This window comes from Natator depressus, chromosome 5 (genome assembly GCF_965152275.1).
Source record: "Natator depressus isolate rNatDep1 chromosome 5, rNatDep2.hap1, whole genome shotgun sequence".
NCBI classification, from domain to species: Eukaryota; Metazoa; Chordata; order Testudines; family Cheloniidae; genus Natator; species Natator depressus.
Window position 1 is genome coordinate 126,135,051 of NC_134238.1, and position 26,758 is coordinate 126,161,808.

At 42.4% G+C, this 26,758-nt stretch overlaps 1 protein-coding gene across 3 annotated transcripts in view; it reads right to left on the bottom strand.

Moving 5' to 3' along the window:
• PCGF3 (polycomb group ring finger 3) overlaps positions 1–26,758 on the bottom strand; it is a 114,660-nt gene that overhangs the window by 65,409 nt on the left and 22,493 nt on the right. For 2 of the 3 annotated variants that reach the window (XM_074953591.1, XM_074953590.1), the window contains exon 2: positions 7,062–7,217. The gene's annotated coding sequence lies outside the window, so the exon portion shown is untranslated. Of the gene's footprint in view, positions 1–3,337; positions 3,393–7,061; positions 7,218–26,758 lie in introns of all 3 variants that reach the window. The other variant, XM_074953589.1, reaches the window with a different exon arrangement.

The following is a 26,758-nucleotide window of genomic DNA, read 5'->3' on the forward strand; positions in this document are numbered from 1 at the left end:
AGACGTTTATGACAGGGTGGCAGGTTGAGGCAAATCGCCTGGCTGCTGGTTACGCGCAGCCAGACACCAGGGCGGTTAGAAGAGCACAGGAGGGCGCGGTACGCATCAGAGAAGCTTTGAAAACCAGTTTCATGACTGACCAGGCTACGATGTGAAAGTTCTCTTTGTTTCTCCTTGATGAAACCCCCCGCCCCTTGGTTCCCTCTACTTCCCTGCAAGCTAACCACCCTCCCCTCCTCCCTTTAATCATTGCTTGCAGAGGCAATAAAGTCATTGTTGCTTCACATTCATGCATTCTTTATTCATTCATCACACAAATAGGGGGATGACTACCAAGGTAGCCCAGGAGGGAAGGAAAATGCCACACAGCACTTTAAAAGTTTACAACTTTAAAATTTATTGAATGACAGCCTTTTGTTTTTTTGGGCAATCCTCTGTGGCAGAGTGGCTGGTTGGCCAGTGGCCCCCCCACCGCGTTCTTGGGCGTCTGGGTGTGGAGGCTATGGAACTTGGGGAGGAGAGCGGTTGGTTACACAGGGGCTGTAGTGGCAGTTTGTGCTCCAGCTGCCTTTGCTGCAGCTCAGCCATACACTGGAGCATACTGGTTTGGTCCTCCAGCAGCCTCAGCATTGAATCCTGCCTCCTCTCATCACGCTGCCGCCACATTTGAGCTTCAGCCCTGTCTTCAGCCCGCCACTTACTCTCTTCAGCCTGCCACCTCTCCTCCCGGTCATTTTGTGCTTTCCTGCACTCTGACATTATTTGCCTCCACGCATTCGTCTGTGCTCTGTCAGTGTGGGAGGATAGCATGAGCTCAGAGAACATTTCATCACGAGTGCGTTTTTTTTTCTTTCTAATCTTCACTAGCCTCTGGGAAGGAGAAGATCCTGTGATCATTGAAACACATGCAGCTGGTGGAGAAAAAAAAAGGGACAGAGGTATTTAAAAAGACACATTTTATAAAACAGTGGCTACACTCTTTCAGGGTAAACCTTGCTGTTAACATTACATACATAGCACATGTGCTTTCGTTACAAGGTCGCATTTTGCCTCCCCCTACCGCGTGGCTACCCCCTCAACCCTCCCCCCCTCCCCGTGGCTAACAGCGGGGAACATTTCTGTTCAGCCCAGCAGGAACGGGCTCCTCTGAGTGTCCCCTGAAGAAAAGCACCCTATTTCAACCAGGTGACCATGAATGATATCTCACTCTCCTGAGGATAACACAGAGAGATAAAGAACGGATGTTGTTTGAACGCCAGCAAACATATACTGCAATGCTTTGTTGTACAATGATTCCCGAGTACGTGTTACTGGCCTGGAGTGGTAAAGCGTCCTACCATGGAGGGCGCAATAAGGCTGCCCTCCCCAGAAACCTTTTACAAAGGCTTTGGGAGTACATCCAGGAGAGCCGCGAATGCCAGGGCAAAGTAATCCTTTCACACGCTTGCTTTTAAACCATGTATAGTATTTTAAAAAGGTACACTCACCGGAGGTCCCTTCTCCGCCTGCCGGGTCCAGGAAGCAGCCTTGGGTGGGTTCGGGGGTACTGGCTCCAGGTCCAGGGTGAGAAACAGTTCCTGGCTGTCGGGAAAACCGGTTTCTCCGCTTGCTTGCTGTGAGCTATCATCTTCTTCTTCGTCCCCAAAACCTGCTTCTGTGTTGCCTCCATCTCCATTGAAGGAGTCAAACAACATGGCTGGGGTAGTGGTGGCTGAACCCCCTAAAATGGCATGCAGCTCATCATAGAAGCGGCATGTTTGGGGCTCTGACCCGGAGTGGCCGTTCGCCTCTCTGGTTTTCTGGTAGGCTTGCCTCAGCTCCTTAAGTTTCACGCGGCACTGCTTCGGGTCCCTGTTATGGCCTCTGTCCTTCATGCCCTGGGAGATTTTGACAAAGGTTTTGGCATTTCGAAAACTGGAACGGAGTTCTGATAGCACGGATTCCTCTCCCCATACAGCGATCAGATCCCGTACCTCCCGTTCAGTCCATGCTAGAGCTCTTTTGCGATTCTGGGACTCCATCATGGTCACCTCTGCTGATGAGCTCTGCATGGTCACCTGCAGCTTGCCACGCTGGCCAAACAGGAAATGAGATTCAAAAGTTCATGGTTCTTTTCCTGTCTACCTGGCCAGTGCATCAGAGTTGAGAGTGCTGTCCAGAGCGGTCACAATGGAGCACTCTGGGATAGCTCCCGGAGGCCAATACCGTCGAATTGTGTCCACAGTACCCCAAATTCAACCCGGCAAGGCCGATTTAAGCGCTAATCCACTTGTCAGGGGTGGAGTAAGGAAATCGATTTTAAGAGCCCTTTAAGTCGAAATAAAGGGCTTCATCGTGTTGACGGGTGCAGGTTTACATCAATTTAACGCTGCTAAATTTGACCTAAAGTCCTAGTGTAGACCAGGGCTTAAGTGAACAAGATTAAGATAGTTTGGGGTTTGTGAACAGGATCAAGGTGCTCCACCAAGATTTAAAATAAATGCTCATTCCATAAAATCCTCTTAATTAAGACATCCTATTACATATCTTTTCCCAATTAAGAGAAGATGCCATTTTTATAAAACTGAAAATCCTTAATATACACTAAATTAATAAAAACACAAGACAAATCCATTTTAATTCATTCCATCAAAAAACCTAATTGCTCCCTGCAAAAAACAAAAACCTTCAGGAAAACCTAATGAATACACCTGATAATAAGCATGAAGAGTTCCTTTAATACAGGATTTTTCTGGAAAGCTTAAGGGAAGTCAGCCACGGATTTAAACCTGGTGACTGGAGTTAATGGTCTGCACTTACAGCCACAACTGAACCTTAAGCGATCAGAAACCTGGAGTTTAGACTGGGTAATCATTTAACCACTTTATATTGACTAAACAAGTCCCTATTTAGAACTTTAGGGTATGACTACATTGCAATTTAAAAAAAACCATGCCACCATGTCTCAGAGCTGACTCGGGCTCACAGGGCTAGGGCTGCAGGCTTATAAAACTACAGTGCAGAAGTCTGAGATCAGGCTAGACCCCAGGCTCCGAAACCTTGCAAGGAGGGGAGGGTCTCAGAGCCTGGGGTCCAGCCTGACCCGGAACGTCTGCACTGCAATTTCATAGCCCTGCAGCCCCAGCGTGACTCAGCTGACCCAGATCAGCTGTCGCGGATCTTTTATTGCTGTCTAAACACACCCTTAGCTAATACTATTCCAATTAAGCAGAAATAACTGTTCATTAACACTGAGCTAAACTGATTCCCCTGAAATGTTTCAGGGATTGCCCGTCATCTGTACAGTAATGTGAATCAAGTCCAACAAGCTATACCCTAAAAGGATGAATAAACCTACCCTAGTTTCTCCAGTATTTGAGTTTCCATCCAATTTAAGCGCTGGGTCTCCTCATCTGAAAAAAATTTACAAACAGTATTCCAAAAAATCGGTCTCAAGTTCTCTTCACTAAAAGGGAAAAAAGGACAGGATATCACATACAAAATGTTTAAATCTCCACATATAACCCTTAACATCAACATACATCTCTTACCACGTCATAGAAAGGCCAGAACGTGAAGTCCCAGGACCCCTCTAAGTTTAATTAACGTGCCTTCACATCCACAAAGAGAGACAAGTATTTTTCAAGTGTGGTGGAAACGAAGAATATTCTCCCATAAAACACAATTAATTTTGAATCTGGTGCAAAAGCAGACCACACTTGTTGCCTGAAGAAGCGTGTTTAGAACTGTAACAAAGATGCTTTTCACAATTACTTTAGGGAGGACTTAAGTGCCTGAGGCAGACTGCTGATTTCTTCCTAGTATTGTATATTAGATGAAGTTCACACCTTAGGTGCACTCTATTGACATAAACGTACTTCGTCTATTTCCTAATGAGACCAGAAATAACTTGCACAGCAGCACAACTCTTAATGTACACTTAAGAGGCAAGCAGAAGGTGGGAATATGAAAGCATCTGGAAAATAAATTTGTATTCAAAGCTTTAGACCTTAGAATGTTCTTCACTCTTGGGACTCTCTCAGTTCTTCACTCAATACTACAGGGTTTTCTTTTTTAAGAGAAGACACCATCATCAACTTACACACATTTCTTGTTTGATGGACAGCAGAATAAAATCATTAAGATAGTAGGTAGAAACTTTTCACTAATATCTTAACAGTACTACTGTTACACGATGGCCAAGATTTTAGAAAACTGGTAAAGTTAGGCTCCTAGGCTAGTATTTTTAAGGGGCCTCAGGCAGTTGGGTGCCTAAGCTCTTTTGAACATCCCAAGCAAAGGCCCATTAGACAGCTCTTAAGTGGCCTGATTTGTTATGGGTGCTGAGAACCCAACAGCTCCTGTTGACTTCAATAATTTTGTAATTAAATGGTTGATAAGTAGTCATTGCCATGTAACTAGGTCTTAATATGGCTTCCTGAGTAACTGCTTCCATGCCATGTTTCAGACTAGCCCAATTTGAAATATTGGCAATATTTACTATTTTATGCAAGTTAAAACATCCAACTTACATAAGAATGGCCATACTGGGTCAGACCAAAGGTCCATCTAGCCCAGTATCCTGTCTTCTGACAGTGACCAGTGCCAGGTGCCCCAGAGGGAATGAACAGAACGGTAATCATCAAGTGATCCATCCCTTGTTGCCCATTCCCAGCTTCTGGCAAACAGAGGCTAGGGACACTTCAGAGTGGTTTTCCATCCCTGCCCATCCTGGCTAATAGCCACTGATGGACCTATCCTCTGTAAGTTTATCTAGCGCACTTCATACTACTCTCTGAATTGGCAACAGAACATAAACAGTCAAACATCAGAAACCCTCAGGGAGGTATATTTTTATTGGATTCTTCAAACAGTTGAACCAATGTAACTTTTGTTAAGTAAAACAAAATACGTATAAACAGGCCTGATCTTCAGCCACAGGCTATTTGAAATGGTTAAGGTATTAAATCCTTAAACACAGGTTTAAAAAAAAAAAAAAAAAAAAAACCTGACAGACCTTAGTAGTAACATCAGCAGTCAGGTAAGACAAAACAAAGAACAAACAGATGGTAGGAGCATATCACTTCTCTGTAAATCTCCTGTGAGACTCACTGTGTGATCAGATACAAATTTAATAAAATCTATGTATCTACTACTAAGTCAACACCAGGTTTTACTCAATACTGTGGCTTAGCATGCTCAAGGGGCCAGATCTAGTGCAGGTTGCATTTACATCTACTTTGAATAGACTTTTATGATTCTTAGGTTAAGGGATATTTTAGTTTACTCCTATGATCCTGGCTGGTAACACTGTTTAAAGAAAGTCATAATTAGATTTAGTGACATTCAACATGACAAAGAAATAAAAATGACATGGTGATGAACAAAGACAAAACGGTCACGACAGAACATGAATGGACTTGACAAGTTTTGTAGCGTATCACCTACAAAGAATTTATTTGTAGATTGAGAAATAAGACAAAATTCAAATTCTTGGCTAGACACTTGACCTAAGTACTTCCAATGTCTTCACAGCAAAATATGGTGTGTTAACTATCACCATTTATAAAACACACCCTTTTTTCCCCACTGAGGATATAGCCTTAATGCTACAGTTACAGACACTGTATTAAACTGAGCACAACTCCTCACAATAAGGCACTCTATTAGGCAACTGCGTCTTTAACATACATATATGTATTTTAAAGCAGCAGCAACTATGGTGATTTCAGAGTAGCAGCCATGTTAGTCTGTATTCACAAAAAGAAAAGGAGTACTTGTGCCACCTTAGAGACTAACAAATTTATTTGAGCATACGCTTTCGTGAGCTACAGCTCGTAACACTTTTAATAATTCCTCCAACCAATTTGCAGGCGGGGGAGAGACTTCTATTTCCTCCATGCACTGCAGCAATAGCTTGAAACTTGCTGGCAGCATAAAACCAATCCAGCTTTGGGCAAGTTTTGGAGCTAAATTAAGATGGTAATTTTCCACCAATGATTTGACCGGTACAGCTTGCTCCCAGTTTGCTGCCAAAAACCTCTATAATTCTGCCAGCACTGTGTCTTATTCCAGCCAAACCACGGCTCCAAATAAGAAAAAAATGTGCAACTGATTTATCAAAATAGGCTTTGTGCTAGGCTAAGGTACAGTAGACTGGGAACCCAGAAATCATGTGTTCGAATTTAATGTTTACCGGCTTGTGATTGTCCTATCTACCTCACTACTAATTGAACAAAGCCTCCTATCCCACTGAGGGGTTATACAACTGGGAATAAAACAATTCTCTAATATGACAGACCTAAGTCCCAGTCACTTCAGATACAATGGGTATGTCTACTCAGCGTTTTGGAGCAAGCAGGAGCAAGCCTCCCAGCCCACATTGACAGACTGTGTAGCACGGCTCACTCTAGTGCTCTAAAAAGAGCTGTAGAGTCAGCACTTTGAAGTTGCAGCTCAGGCTCTGCAACCCCGAGAGTAGGGTGAGCTTCAACATCTGGAGCACAACTTCAGAGCTCGTCTATAGAGCTATTTTCAGAGAACTAGCACAAGGCCCTCTAGTCCGAGTCTGCCAACCTGAGCTGGGAGGCTCACTCCCGCTCGCTCCGGAATGCTGTGTAGACATACCTAATGTCCCAGTGGAAAAAAGTTGGCCCAACTTTAATTATCTGCTATGCTGTTTAAAATGGGGCTATTCAGGCATATAAAACCTACTGTTATGGCGTATTATGCAACAGCATCTCCTAGTGGGTGATGCACAAATGGTAACAGGTTATTCCTTCTGTCAGCATTTGTAATTAATATCTTAGCACAGGTGCTAGTAATCTGTGCTGCAATGTTGGAAGCCCAGAGTTCCAACTCTGCTGATTCTGGAGGGTTATTTGCACATAATTCTCTTTATTTTACCTTTAAAAAAAACCAAGTAAATTACATATAGAAAGTGTCAAAAAAGTTAAGGTTTGAAAAATCAAATACATTAGGACAACTAGAATAAAGCTTACTTGTTTAACTTCAATTCACTAACCACCAGCCCCCCACCACTTGCTATGAATTATGAGAGTCTGTAATTACAGAGCACATACTATTTTTTCCACAGGACCCTTGCTTCATTCAGTGGACAGGATGGATGCTGCTCAGGGAATAAATCAGTGTTGTGTAGGGAAGCAGGCTGTTGTCTGTTGAACTTCTGTCTCATCTGTTGTAGAAGTTGAAACGTGTATAGCGAATGAGACAGAGGACTGCAAAAAGAGAAAGGATGGTCATAGGGTTAAAGCAGTTGAATACCTACACCTCAGGGAATTCTGCACCAAAAAAAATTCAAGTTTTGTGCACAATATTTTAAAATTCTACAAAATTCTGCATATTTTGTCAAAACAACACAATATAATCACTCTGGTTTCAATTATTTTGGTAACTTATTGAAACTACAATACAATGGATGGAGAATGGGAAGTAATGGAGGAAATTCCCAAACAGTAATGTACTAGGTTTGACCCTTTATTTCTAGGTTATTAGTCAACAAATGTATGCAGCCATATGCTCAGTGCTACATCATAGGTAACTGAAGAGCAAGTGAGGGCTGGAGAATCAAACTCACAATTTATACTGGCTACTGACCATCTCCAGAAAGGTCAGTAGCAAACAGTTCACGGAGCACATTTTGATAGGAAATTTTTTCAGTCCAAAAATGTAGACCAGTTCTAATCATGAAACCACCATAAGCATTTATAAGGCCATACTGTCCTTTACCCCCCTCTGGCAATGTGAAGGAGCCCTAAAATTTTTACACCTGTTTTATACTCCTGTGGGAATTCACAAAGACAATGGGAACAATTCACAAAGCAGCCAGAGCAGAAGGGACAGGGCCTGCCCCATGCCTACCTCCTCAGAAACACCCTGAAGCCCTACCCCTCCATGTTGACTGTGCTGCAATAGCGAGTGAGAGGGACAGAGTCTCTCTCTCTCTCGCACGACTGCCCAGCCCTCTCCCCCCCACACACACACCCCCAGGCAGTGATTTACACCTCTGCCAGCTGCTCCAGCACCCGAGCCAACCTGCCTGTGCTGCCAGGGAGGGGCACATGACCTCTCCTGCAGCTTATTCTGAAGATAAAAGCATGAGAAAAACAAAAACAAAAAAACCACCAGTAAGAGTTCCTACACACATACTAAAAATCTTACCAGAAGAGACCCCCAACCCCAGCCTAGGGCTCAGGTAGGTTTTAGTCCTTCAAAACCCACAGATGAGTCTTCCCCAAGGTTACGAGTTCATATTCAATTTAGATCCAGAACAAGAACAAAGGCTGGGCAAATCAGCTGTTTCTTTATACAGCTTGGGCCTTCGAACTTGGCCTTCTGTAACAGATAATCCGCAGACAAAGACCCTCGTCTCAGGGCATAGATAGTAAAAGCTGGGGGTTTTTCATAACTGGAGTTGGATAATTTCCATTATTCTCTCCCTAGAGATTCCCCAGGGAACCCACTTATTGTCCAAAAATTCCATATTCATCTGAGACATTTTCAATACAGTCTTTTGAACTCTCAGGTCTTCCATCGGTTACATCTCCCCACTATTGACATTACAGGCAATCCTGGCACACAATAATACATAAACTTAATACTATATGGTCTTTCAAGGAAATTGCAGGAAATTGCCCTATTGGTCACATTAAGAACTTTGAAAAATTGATCTCTGAGGCCTCAAGTTTGGCAACCAATCAGTAGACACACAAGATTAGCAGAGACTTGCAAGTTTTGGTCTGAGGGCCTCAGTTCCCAGTATATGAAAGCCCTCCATATCTAGAAGTGTGCTGAGGGAATCCCATGAAAAAAAACAGTGTATAACCACAGCGCTACCAATTCGTTTTATGACAAGTTGCATGATATTTGGTGTTTCTTAAAGCCCCAGATCCTGGAGTCCTGCAACTACATGTAGGTTTTCAGCTCTCATTTAAAGTTTCTAGCTCTCAGGTTTGAGAGAAAAGCTTGAACACATGACCAATTGTACCTTAAAAACTCAAAACCCAAACGTAAATAAAAGCCCAATCTCATGATTTTTTCCAACACTTGGGATTGGCAATACTGCAATCATGTAGCTGAAGCCTATAATGCATAAGCAGGAAGCCAAATTATGTATAATCAAAATTATTTCAAACATTTAACTTTTTGGAGCTTGACTTTGCAAGCTTAAAAACTTTAACCTAGGTTTTCTGGAAATAAAAGACCTTGGTAACAAGTGAATCAAAGTTATGTCAAGTAACAGCTTTTCCCAATGATGAAGTAAAAAAGTGTTTGGTTTATCAGTGACAGAGGAAGGCCGAAAGAGTAAATGGGAATCATAAAACACTAAGAACTCGACCCATTTACACGTGTGCTTAGGTACAACTAATACATTTTTTCATTTGATCTAGTGCAGTATTGAAGTTACAGCCTAGGGTAATAATGAACATTTACAAGAAAGGAAGTATTAGGCTGCTTATATCTGAATTTGTGACAACCACCAAGCTGCAGAATCATGAAATTTGTGATAAGACCTTCCATCTGAGGCTCTCATAGCACCTTACAAAGAAACCTGTTACATCACCCATGAGAAAGGCTAGTATTACCCCTATTTTAAAGGTGATGCAGAGCAATTTGCTCAAGGCTACACACAAAACCTGCGGCAAATCCAGGAGCAAGAGCCATGTCTCCTGACTCCCTGTTCCATATCTTTAGTTCAAGACCATCTTTCCTTCTCATGCAATCAACTGTAGATTGACATATGAAAGCATACTATTGCGTATCTTTGACCTTCTCATCTGCACAATGCCTACTAAACCACTCAAAGCAGGACTACTTCTAACTCCAAATTTAGGAGGAATTTGCCAATAGTCCTTTTTCTTTGAAGAGTCTGCAATAAAAGAGATTTCTTTCACAAATATGGGGGGGGGGGGGAACTGCCTTAAAAATCACAGATAGGCTTTTCAAAGAAACCTAAGGGAGTTTGGCACCCATTATCAAATGTAAATGGGATCTTGGTATTAAATCCCTTAGGCTCCTTTGGAAATCTCAGCCTTCAGAGATCACAGGTCTGATGTCCAAGATTTACATTATTCAATCCTGCATTACTGACCAATTTAAGATCTATTACCTCAACATCTAGAAACATTCATCGCTGGAGACCTGAGCTCCATAGCTTTCCAGTTAAATACAGCACTAGACATCAGACCTTAGGACCATTCAATCTTGGATGGGAGGCAGGGAAAGGAGTATTTTAGGGGCGGGGGGAGGTGTCTTCTAAAGCTATTTAAAGTCTATACTACTACTAAGTTCGTCCTCCCTCTGCATGTATAGTTGTGTTCATAGTACTAGAGTCATCTGGCTCCTCAGGAAGAAGGATGTTAAAGAGTATCTTTTAATAAAAATAAAAATAAAAAACTCTACAAAACTTAAGTGAAGCATGACTTCACAGTCTGATGGTTTAAAAGTTTTATAATCTTTTGGAATGACCATACTTAATTTCTGCCCATTTGATTCTGAAATTAGGTGGAACAAGCAGAAAGTCAAACAGAAGTTATTTCAGCTCCCTTCACCAAGGTAGTACGATTGTCATTTATTAGTGAGGTTGGCAACCTAAAATCTTGTTCTCTGCTACTCCGATATCCAAATAGGAAAAGCTGCCTTACGTGATTTCGCACTGAGCTCAGCAAGGTGACCACCTCCTCATTCTAATGTGGACCTCACCAGAGTTATTCATGCCTTTGTCACCTTCAGACTGAATCACAACAATTGGCTTTTGTGGATACAGAGCCAATGTAGTTTTTATACATTTTCACAAAATGCACACTTAAATCTTAGAAATATATTTCAGCTTGCCAATGTGTTATAAACTTGTGGCTTGTGATTTTCAAGAACCATATATTTATGTTTGTGGGTTATAACTTGACACACACGACTATAATATTTGCTGTCCAAAGTGCAATGTCAATTCTACCACACGTGCAAACTGGCTATGACAAGTTAACTCAAATACCCCCAACTTTCCAAAGCAGAGTTAGAAACCACTTCTGAAGTTATGTTACTTTCCACAAGTGATGTCAGCTTTTCACAGTTTAACTGGTCAGAGCATAGCTAGCTCTTTGTAAATAAATTTATACTGTCAGTATAAAGTGGAGTCAAACACACTTGCTTTTACAAGTTGCTTATTAGTACATAACTCCTTCACTGAAAGACACGTTACTCAGTCTTACCACTTGTCAAGGTTGCTTCCCCACTCTGAACTCTAGGGTACAGATGTGGGGACCTGCATGAAAGACCCCCTAAGCTTATTCTTACCAGCTTAGGTTAAAAGCTGCCATCACCAAAGTGTTACACAAAGAACAGGGGAAGTGCCCATTTGGAAAAAAGTCTCCCCCCCCCAAAAAAAATACCCCCCCAAGCACTACACTCCCTTTCCTGGGGAAGGCTTGATAAAAATCCTCACCAATTTGCATAGGTGAACACAGACCCAAACCCTTGGATCTTAAGTACAATGAAAAAAGCAATCAGGTTCTTAAAAGAAAAATATTAATTAAAGTAAAAGAATCACCTCTGTAAAATCAGGATGGTAAATACCTTACAGGGTAATCAAATTCAAAACAGAGAATCCCTCTAAGCAAAATCCCTTAAGTTACAAAAAGACACAAAAACAGGAATATACATTCCATTCAGCACAACTTATTTTATCAGCCATTTAAACAAAACAGAATCTAACGCGTATTTAACTAGATTGCTTACTAACGCTTTACAGGACTTCTGACCTGCATTCCTGCTCTGGTCCCGGCAAGAAACATCACGCAGACAGAGAGAACCTTTGTTTCTCCCCCTCCAGCTTTGAAAGTATCTTGTCTCCTCATTAGTCATTATGGTCAGGTGCCAGCGAGGTTATCTTAGCTTCTTAACCGTTTACAGGTAAAAAGGTTTTTCCTCTGGCCAGGAGGGATTTAAAGGTGGTTAGCCTTCCCTTTATATTTATGACACCACTACAGAGTCATGATCTACTTATTTCTCACTTCTCCATTCTTCTTTTCATCTGTTTTATTTTTGGCAATTCTATCAGTGTTCATAGGCCCAGCCTCCTCCAAATTATTAAGAATAGTTTGCAGCGCACCATTACCCTTTACATACAAAAAGGCATCCCCAGACAAGTTATTCACTAAATCAGGAAGTGCAATCAGCACCCCTCTTACAAGCTTTGTAGAACAGTAACACCTTCAAAAATTTATGCTCTAAAGAAAATAACGATACATTTTGAGAACAAAGACCAGAATTAGAACAGTTTTACTGTTCACAGGGCTCATGAGGATAGAATCATAGTCCCATCATACAAGACACTAATACAATAAGCTCTGCATGGTATGATGGCAAGGCTTCCTGCAGGGGACCCCAAAGGGCCTGATACACCCTGTCACAGCCCCTTAGTTGTGTCTTTTCTAAACTCAACAGTGCCACGTTTTTTAATCTCTCTTCATATGGAAACTGTTCCATACCCCTAATCATTTTTGTTGCCTTTCTCTGTACCTTTTCCATTTCTAATGTATTTTCTGAGATGGGAGACCAGAACTGCATGCGGTATCCAAGGTGTGAGCAGATGTATATAGTGGCATTATGATATTTACTGTCTTATTATCTGTCCCTTTTCCTAAGGTTCTTAACATTGCTAGCTTTTGTGACTGCTGCTTCACATTGAGCAGGTGTTTTCAGATAACTATTCATGATGACTTCAAGATCTTTTCTTGAGTGCTAACAGCTAATTTAGACCCGTAATTTAGTTTGTTGAAGCTAATGCCTCAAACCTTTCTAAACCTGTAGTAATCCTATCCAAATAAAGAACTGTTACAGGGGCAACTTTTTTTTTTAAACCAATCCCATTGTATTATTCTCTAAATACAGTCTAGCTCATTAATAAGTGATCAAAATCACCGCTGGAGGCATCAGGCTTTTGGGGAGAAAAGCTATTCATTTTCATGTGCTATCCCAAATTAGGTGTTCTAGCAAAAGTTACAGAAAGAATTTGTAATATACTAGGAGAAAATGTTACAATGGATTTTTTTGTTGGGAATTAAAAGCCACAAATTACCAGTCATTAAAAAGGCACTTGGATTCAATTTAGATCACACTCTTGTGTAAAAACATGTATTAAAAGGAGATGAAGATTCTTAACTTCCAGTTATTAAAGAATTGTTTAAAGAACCCTTATACTATTATGTCATGAAGGACAAAGTCCCTTCAAAATCATCAAGACGTCAACGGAAGGCAATGCTGTCGTGAGACACCAACCACCACTAGCTGCTAAAAGCAGAACGGTGCTGGAATTTAATCGATTGCACCTATTTTATTTGTAACTTCTCATTTTTACTGGGATGTTAAAAGTTTTATTAAAGCCTGAATTAGAGCATTACAGTCATTCAGCTCTAACTAAACTTCAGGCTTCAACAGAAAATCTGAATATCTGTATATTTGTGTCACCAAAAGTCTCAAACAATGATCAACGTCTTCACGTTCCTTGATCTTTCTGACCCAGGGACAACTGTCTCCTATTAACTGGCAAATCAGAAGGTCAAAAAGGTCATTCTGCTGAAATGCTCCACAAAAATCCTTGTAACTGCAAGAAAATCCCCGCCAATCCCTTCCTAGGCTTAATATTTAGACATTTGAGTAAAGGGATACCTTCATTCAGACTTGCATGAAGTGAAGTCATCCAAGAGCCTTACAGAGCTCAATGCAAAATGAGCCTTCCATAAACTCCTCTGGTCAGCAGCTCTTGAAACCCACAGGATGGTGCCTGCAACAACATACAGAAGTACTATGCTCTCATCTTGCCACCTACTCTCCCCAGTATTTTGGTCTTTCAGAGAAACTGAAGCAGCCATGAGAATATAGATTGTACAGTTTGTTGACCTCATTTAACATCTATATCTGGGGGCTTGGAAAGCTGCAGTTCAGGTTTCTGTGATTTAACTATCCTGGTCCTCCAACGACATTGTCAAACTCCAACAAAAAAGAAAGGTTAGAACCTGATGTTCTGCTTTGTTTACTTGCACAACTTTTTTTTTTTAATATGGCTTTTTTTAAAACCCAAGATTATCTTTAATCATGAAAGTATTAATAGGCCCCCAATAATTGATTTTCAGTTATTCTTTAAGCATTCTCCATATTTAAGTCTTATACAGTTTCATACATGCGTTCAACTTGGGGCCATGAAACAAATTTTGAAAGATTAGCCTTTAACTTTCCTAAACTTTAAAGAACTATGTAGCTAAAGAGGCAAAACAGATTAATTGTTAGATTGTAAGCACTGAGGCAGGAATTCTCTTACTATATGAATGCACAGCTTTTAACAATGGGACTCTCTCCTCAACTGGGGCTTCTGGTACTGCTGCAGATATAGCCAAAACAGAATTACAGAATGTGCATTTAAATGTGGTATTGCACCCAAGATACAAAACTTTCTCTTTGTCCAAAAGAAATTCAGCTTTTCAGAGACAATAGGCAAATTGATCTGTTGACCTGTAAGTTTCCTTTCTTCATGTAATTGGATCCAGAGATGCGTTACAATGAGTACTTCAGCCTGTTTACAGCTCAGGGGCGGAACCAGACCTGTCAGCCACTGGAAGCAGAAGAATGTCCCACACTCCAAAGCTGCCTCCAGTTGCCATCTACCACCTCTCTTCTTCACATTAAAAGGCTGAACAAACATTGCAAACAGCTTAGATTCATCAGCAGAAAACTAATCACTTGCTTTACTTGGCTACCGAGTAAGAAGTCTGAAAATGCATCCAGAGTAACAATTCTTCATATGAGGACTTTCTACTTTGCTGATACAGAAGGATTTTGCATTCCTAGCAAAGGAGACTATAAAATTCAGTGAGTAACAGACATATTTCAGCCTATGCATAGTCTCTAATTTCCAATTAACTTTGACTTCTAAACTTTATTACATGAAAGCATTTAAACACTGCCCATAAATTCAGAAGTCAAGCTATTTATTAAACATTACCAAGTCTGCAGAGATACCGTATGCTTAGAAACTATGACACAGCTACAGGTTAATCTAGATAGAGTAGAAGTTTATATTCTTAATTTACTTTATCACTGTCATAACATTAGTGTTAAGAGAATTCCCCTTTGTAAACTAAGAAAAAGTCTCACAGTAACGGTTTCCAAGAAATCATGAATGTCGATGTGAACATAAGACATTTCAAATCAATTTAAACACCTTCAGTTGAAAACATATGGATTTTACCTTCAGATAAGTGTACAACAGGTTACCATCTGAAGTTACTATTTATTGCACAGATAGCAAGAAAGTGATCATTATTAGTCAAATCAGAACACATAAGAGCACACACAGCACTGAGCAGTCTAGTATGAAATGTAACTTTCACTAATCTGTTGGGCTTGCCTTGTTTCAAAACAGATATAGTTAAAGCAGAACCACCAGCTAGGCCCGGTCTACACAAATTTTGCCAGCATAACCCATGTATGTTAGCATGGAACAGGGGAGGAGCACACCCACATTTGTAACCAGCCTAGCCATGCAAGCAAAAGATCTAGTGTAGATGCAGGCACAGAGTTATTTTGCAGGAATAGCTGATTTTGTTCAGAGAGCTAGTATAAACTACCCTCTTGACAATATAAACTCCATCTCCCCTGGGAGATTTTGCTGGACCTAGCTACTATTGCTCAGGGAGGTGGTGTTCCTACAGTGACTGAAAAACCCTTTACAATTTAAAGGGTAGCTGCTTCTACACTATGAGCTTATACTGGCATAGTTATGGCACCATAGCTATGCTGCTGTAGTTCCATGGTGCAGACATGGCCTAAACTATAAACCACATTTACACCCACTGCATTAAGTAAGTTGTTTTAATTCACATAATTGGTGGTTTACCTCATATTAGCATCCTAGTATAAACAGGGCAACTTGTAGTTTTCACACATTAGCAGGTCAAAAACTGTAGGATGCCGCTAGTATTTATCTAGATCTGCTAATATATGTAAAAATTACAAGCTGCCTTGTCCACACTAGGATTTTACCAGATATTCATTACCATGAGATTGATCCATCTTTTTCCTAATGAAAAGTCACAGGTTATACTTACACTAGATAATTTTGGCAATCAACTAACTCAAGGAAAGTAAACTACCTAGTGTAGACAAGTCCCAAGCATAGTACACTTCTAGTGATATGTCAGGGAAATAACGTAACTACTTCTAGTTAATGACATTTGGTATAAATGTTCTATAGCACTATATATTTAGTGTAGTGGATTTCTCAAGTTAATTTCTGGAGAAAATAGTAATAAGTAGTGTAAAATTTTGGTAAAGTGGGTTAAAAAAAAAAAAACTTAATAGCCTTGTTTTCTGAAATCTTTTCTTCTCCCTGACCTTCAAAACACCAAAAAAAAAAAAAAAAAATCAAGGTCTCCCTCTGCCTCTCATTACCGATCATTTCCCACATCAAGAGGGAAAACCTAGAGCACAGCCTTTCAATGGGTTGCAACAGTTGCCTCCTGGGGATGAAGAATCTACAGTCACAGTCTCTTGCACCATCAAACATTCTGGCCTACAAAGGGTGTCAAAAGAAAATTAAATGGGTAGCTAATACAAAGATTTGAGCACAGATGTTGCACTCAGAGCTGCTTGCCCTACATAGGTGGTGGGCAACTATACTGTACATTAGCTATACAGCCCAAATATTTGAGACTCCATACTCCACATAAACTAATAGGCAACAAACCCTCATTGGCAGACACATTTTGGTAGCTCCCTGATGATTTAACTGTCACATACAAAGGTGGGCAATGCACACAGAAATGTGTGAACAAGGACAAGTTGTAAATTTTCAAGAGGGTCTGAAACCATACTTACAAGTTGTAAGTACAGTTTCAGACCCTCTTGAAAATATGGCTCACACATTCTAGCTTCACTTCAAGTATGACCCTAAGCATAGTTTCTTTTACTAGTTTATCTCTGAGATGTCCAGGTCAGGGAGAACCACTGCAAAGTCTGCTTTCGAGAGAAATGTCACAGCTTTCCAACCAGCCGTGGATCATAAGGCACTACAATCCATAAAACCTAGGAACAGAGACAGATATCTGAACTCTAAGGTTGTAAACCATTTTGGCAGAAGGTGAAGACGGGCCAACAAACTAGAAAATCCCTTCATGCCCTGCTTCAGTTCACTTCAATCCAGAGCTCAGATGCTAGAAGACTAATAAAGCCTGCAGAATCTTGGTTTGGTAAGATTCTATGTTTTTATACAAAGCTTAGCACAATGGGGTCCAGATTCAGGCTTCTAGGCATTACCAGAATACAAATCAAGGGTATCTACAGCTAAGTATCAGCATATTGAGGACACTGCAGCCCAGAAAATCATATTTCTCTCACACATACATTGAGCAAAAGAGGATGCTGTGGAATCCAAACACTACCCTCAAAACTTTTGGGAGATAAGCAGCAAACCCAGTTGGGTCGTGTAGGAGAGAACAGAGCAGCACCTAACAAGCAAATTAAGAGGACCTTGTGGTTAATGGTATAGAGCAGGGGTCGGCAACCTATGGCACGCGTGCCAAAAACGGCACACGAGCCGATTTTTAATGGCACACTGCTGCCTACCAGGTCCCAGCCGCGCGCCCCGCTCAGCCCTCTGCCCCCCCCAGCCTGCTCTTCTCCACCCCCTACTGCGGGGGCAGGGCGAAGAAGCTTGGTCCTGCCGGCTACTGTTGCAGGGCAGGAAAGGTGCCCCCGCCCCCGCCTTTTCCCCAAGAGTGCTGGGTCCCGGCCACTCCTCCTCTCCCTCCCTGCCGCGCATCAGCTGATGGTCCTTGCGAGAGAGGGGGAGAGAAGCAGAGCTGCAGCACACTTGCTGCTCTGGGGAGGAGGCGGAGAAGGGGTGGGGACAGGGCCGTGGGGTGGGGACAGGGCATATCCCCTCCAGCCCCCTGCCATGAGCCGCTCTGGACAGGGGGCTGGGAGCACTCCCAGGACCCTAGCCCATGCCCCCAACCCCCTGCCCTGACCACTACATCCCCCCCCCCCACACACACACACCCCCCAGCCCTCTGCCCTGACCCCTGCACCCCCACACACCCCAGCCTCCTGCCCTGACCCCCACGACCCCAGCCCTGACTCCAGCACCCCTCACACACCCAGCCCCCTGCCCTGACCCCTGCACCCCTCACACACCCCAGTCTCCTCCCACAACCCCAGCACCCCCACACATACCCAGCCCCTCCCACACCCTGACTCCTGCACCCCTCACATGCCCCCAGCCCCCTGCCCTGACTCCTGCACCCCTCACACATACTCAGTCCCCCCACACCCCATGCCCTGGCTCTTGCAGCCCCCCACATTCCCACCCCCACCCTGAGCACCAAACAGGAGCTCCTGCACCCCCCCCCCCACATCCCTCGCACCAAATGGGAGCTGCCTTGGTAAGCACTCCACACCCAAAACTCCTGCCCCAAAACTGAGCCCCCTCCCTCATTCTAGCTCCTGGCCAGACCCTACACCCCAACCCCCAGCCTGATCCTTCACCCCCAGCTCTGTGCTCAGTGCACTCCCACCCTCAGCTCAGTGCAGAGAGGAAGAGAATGGTCTAGAACCAGGGAGAAGCTAGGTATCCGCTCTATGTGGGCAGGGCCGGGATCCCAGAGCGGGCTGAGCGGGGCCAACAGCCAGGACCCGGGCTGGCAGGAGCCGGTGGATGGAACCCCAGACCGGCAGCGGGCTGAGCAGCTCAGCCCGCTGCCAGTCTGGGGTCCCGGCTGCCGGCCCCGCTCAGCCCACTGCCAGTCGGGGATTCTGGCTGCCGGCCCCTTGCCAGCTGGGGTCCTGGCCACAGGCCCCGCTCAGCCTCCTGCCGGCCTAGGTGAACGGACCCCCAGGCTGGCAGCAGGCTGCGTGGGCCGGCAGCATAAGATCAGCATTTTAAATTTAATTTTAAATGAAGCTTCTTAAACATTTTGAAAACCTTGTTTACTTCACATATGACAATATTTTAGTTATATAATATACAGACTTATAGAGAGAGACCTTCTAAAAAACGTTAAAATGTACTACTGGCAGACGAAACCTTAAATTAAAGTGAACAAATGAAGACTCGGCACACCACTTCTGAAAGGCTGCCGACCCCTGGTATAGAGAATTGCTGGCAGGCACAGTACAATCAGCATGAACCCCTCTACTTCACTATCAGAGGGGTAGCTGTGTTAGTCTGGATCTGTAAAAGCTTATGCTCCAATACGTCTGTTAGTCTATAAGGTGCTACAGGACTCTTTGAAGCTTCTACTTCACTAGAAGTTCAATCAACAACGATATTAGGCTGTATTCTATATCAAAGTCTGAACACAAACTGACAAAGATTAAGAAAAATCTGACAAATCTTTGAATTGCCGAGTTGGCCCAATACCACCTTCTCAATAGCTTTATGTAAAATCTACAGGGAGGTTAGAGACCATAGTAATTGGCGAGGTTATTAAATTCCCAATATGTTTATTTCAGCAATAGCTTAACCACAGTTAAAACATGACTGTGCATTGCCTTTATGAACGGATGTATTAACAGTTCACATCACCAATGGATTGATCTCTATTCTCATTTTAGCTATGAAGGTCATAGGTTCAATCTACCAATGTTTCCCTAAAGTTCCCAAATACACCAAAAGCCCCAGTAAGTGCAACTGGGTAAAATCAAACCAATGGATTTTACTTCTCACTGAAGTCAAAACAGCCCATATCTGTTGAACTTCACCTGTTAAATCTGGCAATGCCTTACCAGTGGAACAGGTTTGAAAAACACTTGTTTCTTCCCTCCTCCCATCCCCCGCTTCCCAGATCTGTTACAGCCTTACAGAATTCATGTGTTTAGTAGTCTACACACATTTGTCTGTCCTCTGTATCAGGGTAGGGGGGGAAAACATTCTACTCCCTTAAAAAGAGATAATTTGAAATAACTTGAGTTTTGTAAAGCTACTAAAAAAATCCACCTCCAAATCTTCACTCACTAGAAAAACAGCCAGCATAGACTAAAGATGAAGTTTTCAGTACCGAGTACCTACAGTTAAACATTCAAATTAAAAAAAAGCCTTATTTTCAGAGGTACTATGCACACAGATCCCACTGACCAATAAAAAAAAAAAACTGACCTAAGTAAAGCCCTTTGAGTTTACTTGGGATAGTAATCTTACCTGGGAATCTAATAATCAGTTTCTAGACAATAAATATTACTTCACCTTCACTTTTGTAGGCGTTAGATGTGCATTACTGCAGTTATTTAAGATTTCTCATTAATATACCCATTCATTAACTGTTGGGTCGCCCTCACAGTTATATGAGTATGATAGAATTCTAATTATGTAGTAGTAGAAATAAAGATAGACAAAAAAGTATATAGGTATTGTAAAAAGGTATGAACATCAGTTCCATGCTGTTGAATTTCACTCTGTAACAAATGCAAGGCCAAAGTGCTAATTATTTCAGGCCAGTAAGGGACAGCATCTGTGCTGGAAAGTGATAAGAATTTTGAGAAAAGAATGCTGTTCTTTAAAACAACACTCTGATGCTCTTCCCCCGCAGGGGCCCCTTGTCATGCCTATGTAAATCTTGGTATCCAAAGAGGGAAAAATAGATAGTGGGATAAAACTTGTTAAACAAATCAAGAGTCGTAGATTGTGTTGTTAAGTAAAAGAATGAATGATGAGTGCATGGAATTGAGAGCCTGAAGCAGGGAAATAATTGGTTAGTAAATGGTGCCAGCCTAATCCTAAGAATTTCAACCTTGGTATCGATGGGCCGAAGAATATACGAAGTGGAGATAACCAGATGACCCGCGGAGTACAAACCGGAATCCACCCAAAACCCATCAAGGAAGAACAAGAAGATAACACCTAGCCATCATGGAGCCGTCATGGATGTACCACCTGCTGATTGATGGTAATCTCAATTGTAAATTCAGCATGATGAAGCAACTTCCATAGACTTGTATTGAACCAGAGACCTATAAAACTTGGGTCCAGGGACTGTGTTCTTTGAGTCCGGTTCTTCGACCACCCTCCAGGAGTATCGGATGCGCATCTGACAACAACTCTGCTCCACTCTTGTGTCCAGGCCACCTGGCCAGTGACTTGGCACGAGCAACGACTAGACTGGTAACTATAACAACCTTTTTGTAGAACCTGTGTGTGAATGGATCTATATAGAAATTGCATATAGGAATATTTTGTTGTATTTACAATAAACGTGGCAATTTGCCTCGTCCCTCTTACAAGATCCTGTTGGTATCATTTTTATTAGCGCAATATTAACTACAAAAGTAAATGGCACCAAAAGACAACATTTGAAGTATCAGTTCAATGTACATAATCTGCTTTGAGGGAATAACCTGCAATACTGCAGTCAGATTTCAATTACAATTCTAATAATAGAATCCTAGAATATCAGGGTTGGAACGGACCTCAGGAGGTCATCTAGTCCAACCCCCTGCTCAAAGCAGGACCAGTCCCGAACTAAATCATCCCAGCCAGGGCTTTGTCAAGCCTGACCTTAAAAACTTCTAAGGAAGGAGATTCCACCACCTCCCTAGGTAACGCATTCCAGTGTTTCACCACTCTCCTAGTGAAAAAGTTTTTCCTAATATCTAACCTAAACCTCCCCCACTGCAACTTGAAACCATTACTCCTTGTTCTGTCATCTGCTACCACTGAGAACAGTCTGGATCCATCCTCTTTGGAACCCCCTTTCAGGTAGTTGAAAGCAGCTATCAAATCCCCCCTCATTCTTCTCTTCTGCAGACAAAAACAATCCCAGTTCCCTCAGCCTCTCCTCATAAGTCATGTGTTCCAGTCCCCTAATCACTTTTGTTGCCCTCCGCTGGACGTTTTCCAATTTTTCCACGTCCTTCTTGTAGTGTGGGGCCCAAAACTGGACACAGTACTCCAGATGAGGCCTCACCAATGTCGAATAGAGGGGAATGCATTATAAATTCAAAGCACTGTCACAAAAAGTGAAATATTATTTTGATCACAACAATGTCATGAAATTTTTCAAATTTTACCATGAAAATTCTTAACCTTAATTATGCCACCCAACTCTGTAAGCCAAAGTGCACTGCAGGCCTTCCACTATTATTTAAGCAACAACTGCTTTACATGGACAACCAGGAAACGATCATTCATTTTAGACCTACAGATTGTTTAATGACAAGTACAGTATGCCATCTCTTATTCTTGCAGACACTAACACCTATTGTGAGCCCCAAGGCCATTTGTAGCCTCTGATTTCTTGTGGTCAACGATACCATGCAGATACCAAGCATTGCAAAATTTTAAAACTCTCCTTGTATAGACTGTAGGGTACAACTCCTGTGAGTCAAAACACCATTTTCACTGCCCTGCCCCAGATGTAGAATAATTGTAAAACCCCCACAACCATTGTGTCTATTTACAAGGAACGCCTTTTTCATGGCAGGACAACATCACAGGTTGATTCTCTCTCCTCTACAGAGCTAAGGAGCACTTGAAAAGATAACAATACACCTGTCAGCCTTCCACAGAAAGGAAAGAGCTACCAACACAAAGCACACTCAGAACGTGTGCTCCTTTTTCCCCGCACGACCACGACCACATTCCATTCCCCGACACACATGAGGTGCACATTTTGGGCTAGTCTATGTGAAAAAATCCACACCCCAAGTGACATAGCTATGCTGGCTGAACCCCAGTGCAGATGCCGCTAAACTGACTGATCAATGCTTGCAATGCTGAAATCTTCATTTTTCATGTGACACTTGGGTATTCAACAAGAGCAACTGCTCTTCAATTAAGCTAATTTTGAAGAACAGCATGAAAGGCCTAAATTATTGTGGCTGGGTATCAAGGTCAGTGTGGAACCCTGGCACTCGTGTAATTCAATGGCATATCTGATTTTGAAAATCTTTTTAAAATCTATATTTGTGATGAGCATAAATCTTTTTTATCTTGCTGCTTAACTCCTGACAAGGTTTATATTTTACTTCCAATGGACTGAAGTTCCAAAAATAATCTTTAATTGCTTGTTGCCAATCACTTCATTCACCTTCAGGGAAGGAAACTGATTGCCAGTTATCTATGTGTGAATGTATCCAACACTAATTTCACTATTGATCAGCAGCTTTCACATTTACTAGTTAGAATGACAGGTTTCAGAGTAACAGCCGTGTTAGTCTGTATTCGCAAAAAGAAAAGGAGTACTTGTGGCACCTTAGAGACTAAACCAATTTATTTGCGCATAAGCTTTCGTGAGCTACAGCTCACTTCATCGGATGCATACTGTGGAAAAGTACAGAAGATCTTTTTATACACACAAAGCATGAAAAAATGGGTGTTTACCACTACAAAAGGTTTTCTCTCCCCCCACCCCACTCTCCTGCTAGTAATAGCTTATCTAAAGTGATCACTCTCCTTACAATGTGCATGATAATCAAGTTGGGCCATTTCCAGCACAAATCCAGGTCCCCCCCCGCCCCCCCCCCCCCGACGTTCTTGTTAAACCCTGGATTTGTGCTGGAAGTGGCCCACCTTGGTTATCGTGCACATTGTAAGGAGAGTGATCACTTTAGATAAGCTATTACCAGCAGGAGAGTGGGGTGGGGGGAGAGAAAACCTTTTGTAGTGGTAAACACCCATTTTTTCATGCTTTGTGTGTATAAAAACATCTTTGTATTTTCCACAGTATGCATCCGATGAAGTGAGCTGCAGCTCACGAAAGCTTATGCTCAAATAAATTGGTTAGTCTCTAAGGTGCCACAAGTACTCCTTTTCTAGTTAGAATGAGAAATGAGCACCTCATGAAGTGAACACGAGACTAAAAGCTGTGCCAGTTTTACATACAACCATATAACCACATGCCATGCTCACTAGTATTCTAGAAAGTTACGAGATTCTAGCAACCAAGCCAGCCTATCCTACTATTCACAAAATCAGCCCACTGCCCTCTTAAAGAGCCAATGACAGTAGATTCCACCCTCTAGCCCACTTCTAATTAGCAACACTCAACTACTCCAGGTTTCAGACAATATTTACTGTTTTCTAATAGGCCTAACAAGAACCTGAATGTTGTCATCCCTTCCCTTTTAACTTTTAGGATAGTTTAGCTTCAGTCAACTAATGGAAACGTTTTGTCTAATATGCCCATTCTCAAACCTCAATAAATGTTGTTTTCCTGTAATTACTCCATAATGATATTCAAAACCACCAAGAAAATCCCTAGAAAAAAAGCACAGAAGACGCTAGTTTTTACCCAACCTGAGGAAGCATCATTGGGGAAGAATGAGGATGGAGTAGATACAGGAAAGAAAACAGATGGAGTAGAGGTTCCCAATTTGAGATCTGCAGAGAGCTGACTGCTAACATGTTGCTGACCCTTTGTTCCAGCTGATAAAAATTGAACAGATGGGGAAGATGATGAAGAAGTGAAGAGCGAAAGTGAATAATGTGAGTAACTGTTTGAAGGGACAAAACACAGACTCTAAAGACAACTTTAAAATACATGGGAAAGTAAGAATGAAGTTAGATAAGCAATGGTGCAATTAGGCTTGTACAGCCCCTTCATATACAAATAGGAATATTTTAATGTATTAATTTGCCAGTGTCACATAAACATTACATGGAGACATAAGCTAATTGCATGACAGCATAGAACCTCACTAATTCACAAGAGTGATTGAGAAGCCTATTGAAACTAGCAAGTAAAGAAAAGAGCAAAGTGATCTATCTAAAAGTATAAATAGTTGATAAATAGTTCAGCTTGGTTGTGTTCCTTTCTTATATATGTAATACACTTGGAGATATGAAATCAATTTGAGAACTTTTGACACTACTATAACAGCCTTGTTGATAAGCAGATAAAAGCCACCATTTTCAGTGTGCCAGTTAGCCAGGTTCTGCGTATACTATATACAGACCTTGTATTTGAACTAAATGTCGGATGGAGTTCATCCCTCTGTAAAGAAACTGACACGCCATACCATATAGTTGACATATTCTTAGCAACAAGACCCCTCTAAAATCCAGTTGTTTGCCTTTGCAGTATAGTATCATAGAATCATAGAATATCAAGGTTGGAAGGGACCCCAGAAGGTCATCTAGTCCAACCCCCTGCTCGAAGCAGGGCCAATTCCCAGTTAAATCATCCCAGCCAGGGCTTTGTCAAACCTGACCTTAAAAACCTCTAAGGAAGGAGATTCTACCACCTTCCTAGGTAACGCATTCCAGTGTTTCACCACCCTCTTAGTGAAAAAGTTTTTCCTAATATCCAATCTAAACCTCCCCCATTGCAACTTGAGACCATTACTCCTCGTTCTGTCATCTGCTACCATTGAGAACAGTCTAGAGCCATCCTCTTTGGAACCCCCTTTCAGGTAGTTGAAAGCAGCTATCAAATCCCCCCTCATTCTTCTCTTCCGCAGACTAAACAATCCCAGTTCCCTCAGCCTCTCTTCATAAGTCATGTGCTCTAGACCCCTAATCATTTTTGTTGCCCTTCGCTGGACTCTCTCCAATTTATCCACATCCTTCTTGTAGTGTGGGGCCCAAAACTGGACACAGTACTCCAGATGAGGCCTCACCAGTGTCGAATAGAGGGGAACGATCACGTCCCTCGATCTGCTCGCTATGCCCCTACTTATACATCCCAAAATGCCATTGGCCTTCTTGGCAACAAGGGCACACTGTTGACTCATATCCAGCTTCTCGTCCACTGTCACCCCTAGGTCCTTTTCTGCAGAACTGCTGCCTAGCCATTCGGTCCCTAGTCTGTAGCGGTGCATTGGATTCTTCCATCCTAAGTGCAGGACCCTGCACTTATCCTTATTGAACCTCATCAGATTTCTTTTGGCCCAATCCTCCAATTTGTCTAGGTCCTTCTGTATCCTATCCCTCCCCTCCAGCGTATCTACCACTCCTCCCAGTTTAGTATCATCCGCAAATTTGCTGAGAGTGCAATCCACACCATCCTCCAGATCATTTATGAAGATATTGAACAAAACCGGCCCCAGGACCGATCCCTGGGGCACACCACTTGACACCGGCTGCCAACTAGACATGGAGCCATTGATCACTACCCGTTGAGCCCGACAATCTAGCCAGCTTTCTACCCACCTTATAGTGCATTCATCCAGCCCATACTTCCTTAACTTGCTGACAAGAATACTGTGGGAGACCGTGTCAAAAGCTTTGCTAAAGTCAAGAAACAATACATCCACTGCTTTCCCTTCATCCACAGAACCAGTAATCTCATCATAAAAGGCGATTAGATTAGTCAGGCATGACCTTCCCTTGGTGAACCCATGCTGACTGTTCCTGATCACTTTCCTCTCATGTAAGTGCTTCAGGATTGATTCCTTGAGGACCTGCTCCATGATTTTTCCAGGGACTGAGGTGAGGCTGACTGGCCTGTAGTTCCCAGGATCCTCCTTCTTCCCTTTTTTAAAGATTGGCACTACATTAGCCTTTTTCCAGTCATCCGGGACTTCCCCCGTTCGCCACAAGTTTTCAAAGATAATGGCCAAGGGCTCTGCAATCACAGCCGCCAATTCCTTCAGCACTCTCGGATGCAACTCGTCCGGCCCCATGGACTTGTGCACGTCCAGCTTTTCTAAATAGTCCCTAACCACCTCTTTCTCCACAGAGGGCTGGCCATCTACTCCCCATTCTGTGATGCCCAGCGCAGCAGTCTGGGAGCTGACCTTGTTAGTGAAAACAGAGGCAAAAAAAGCATTGAGT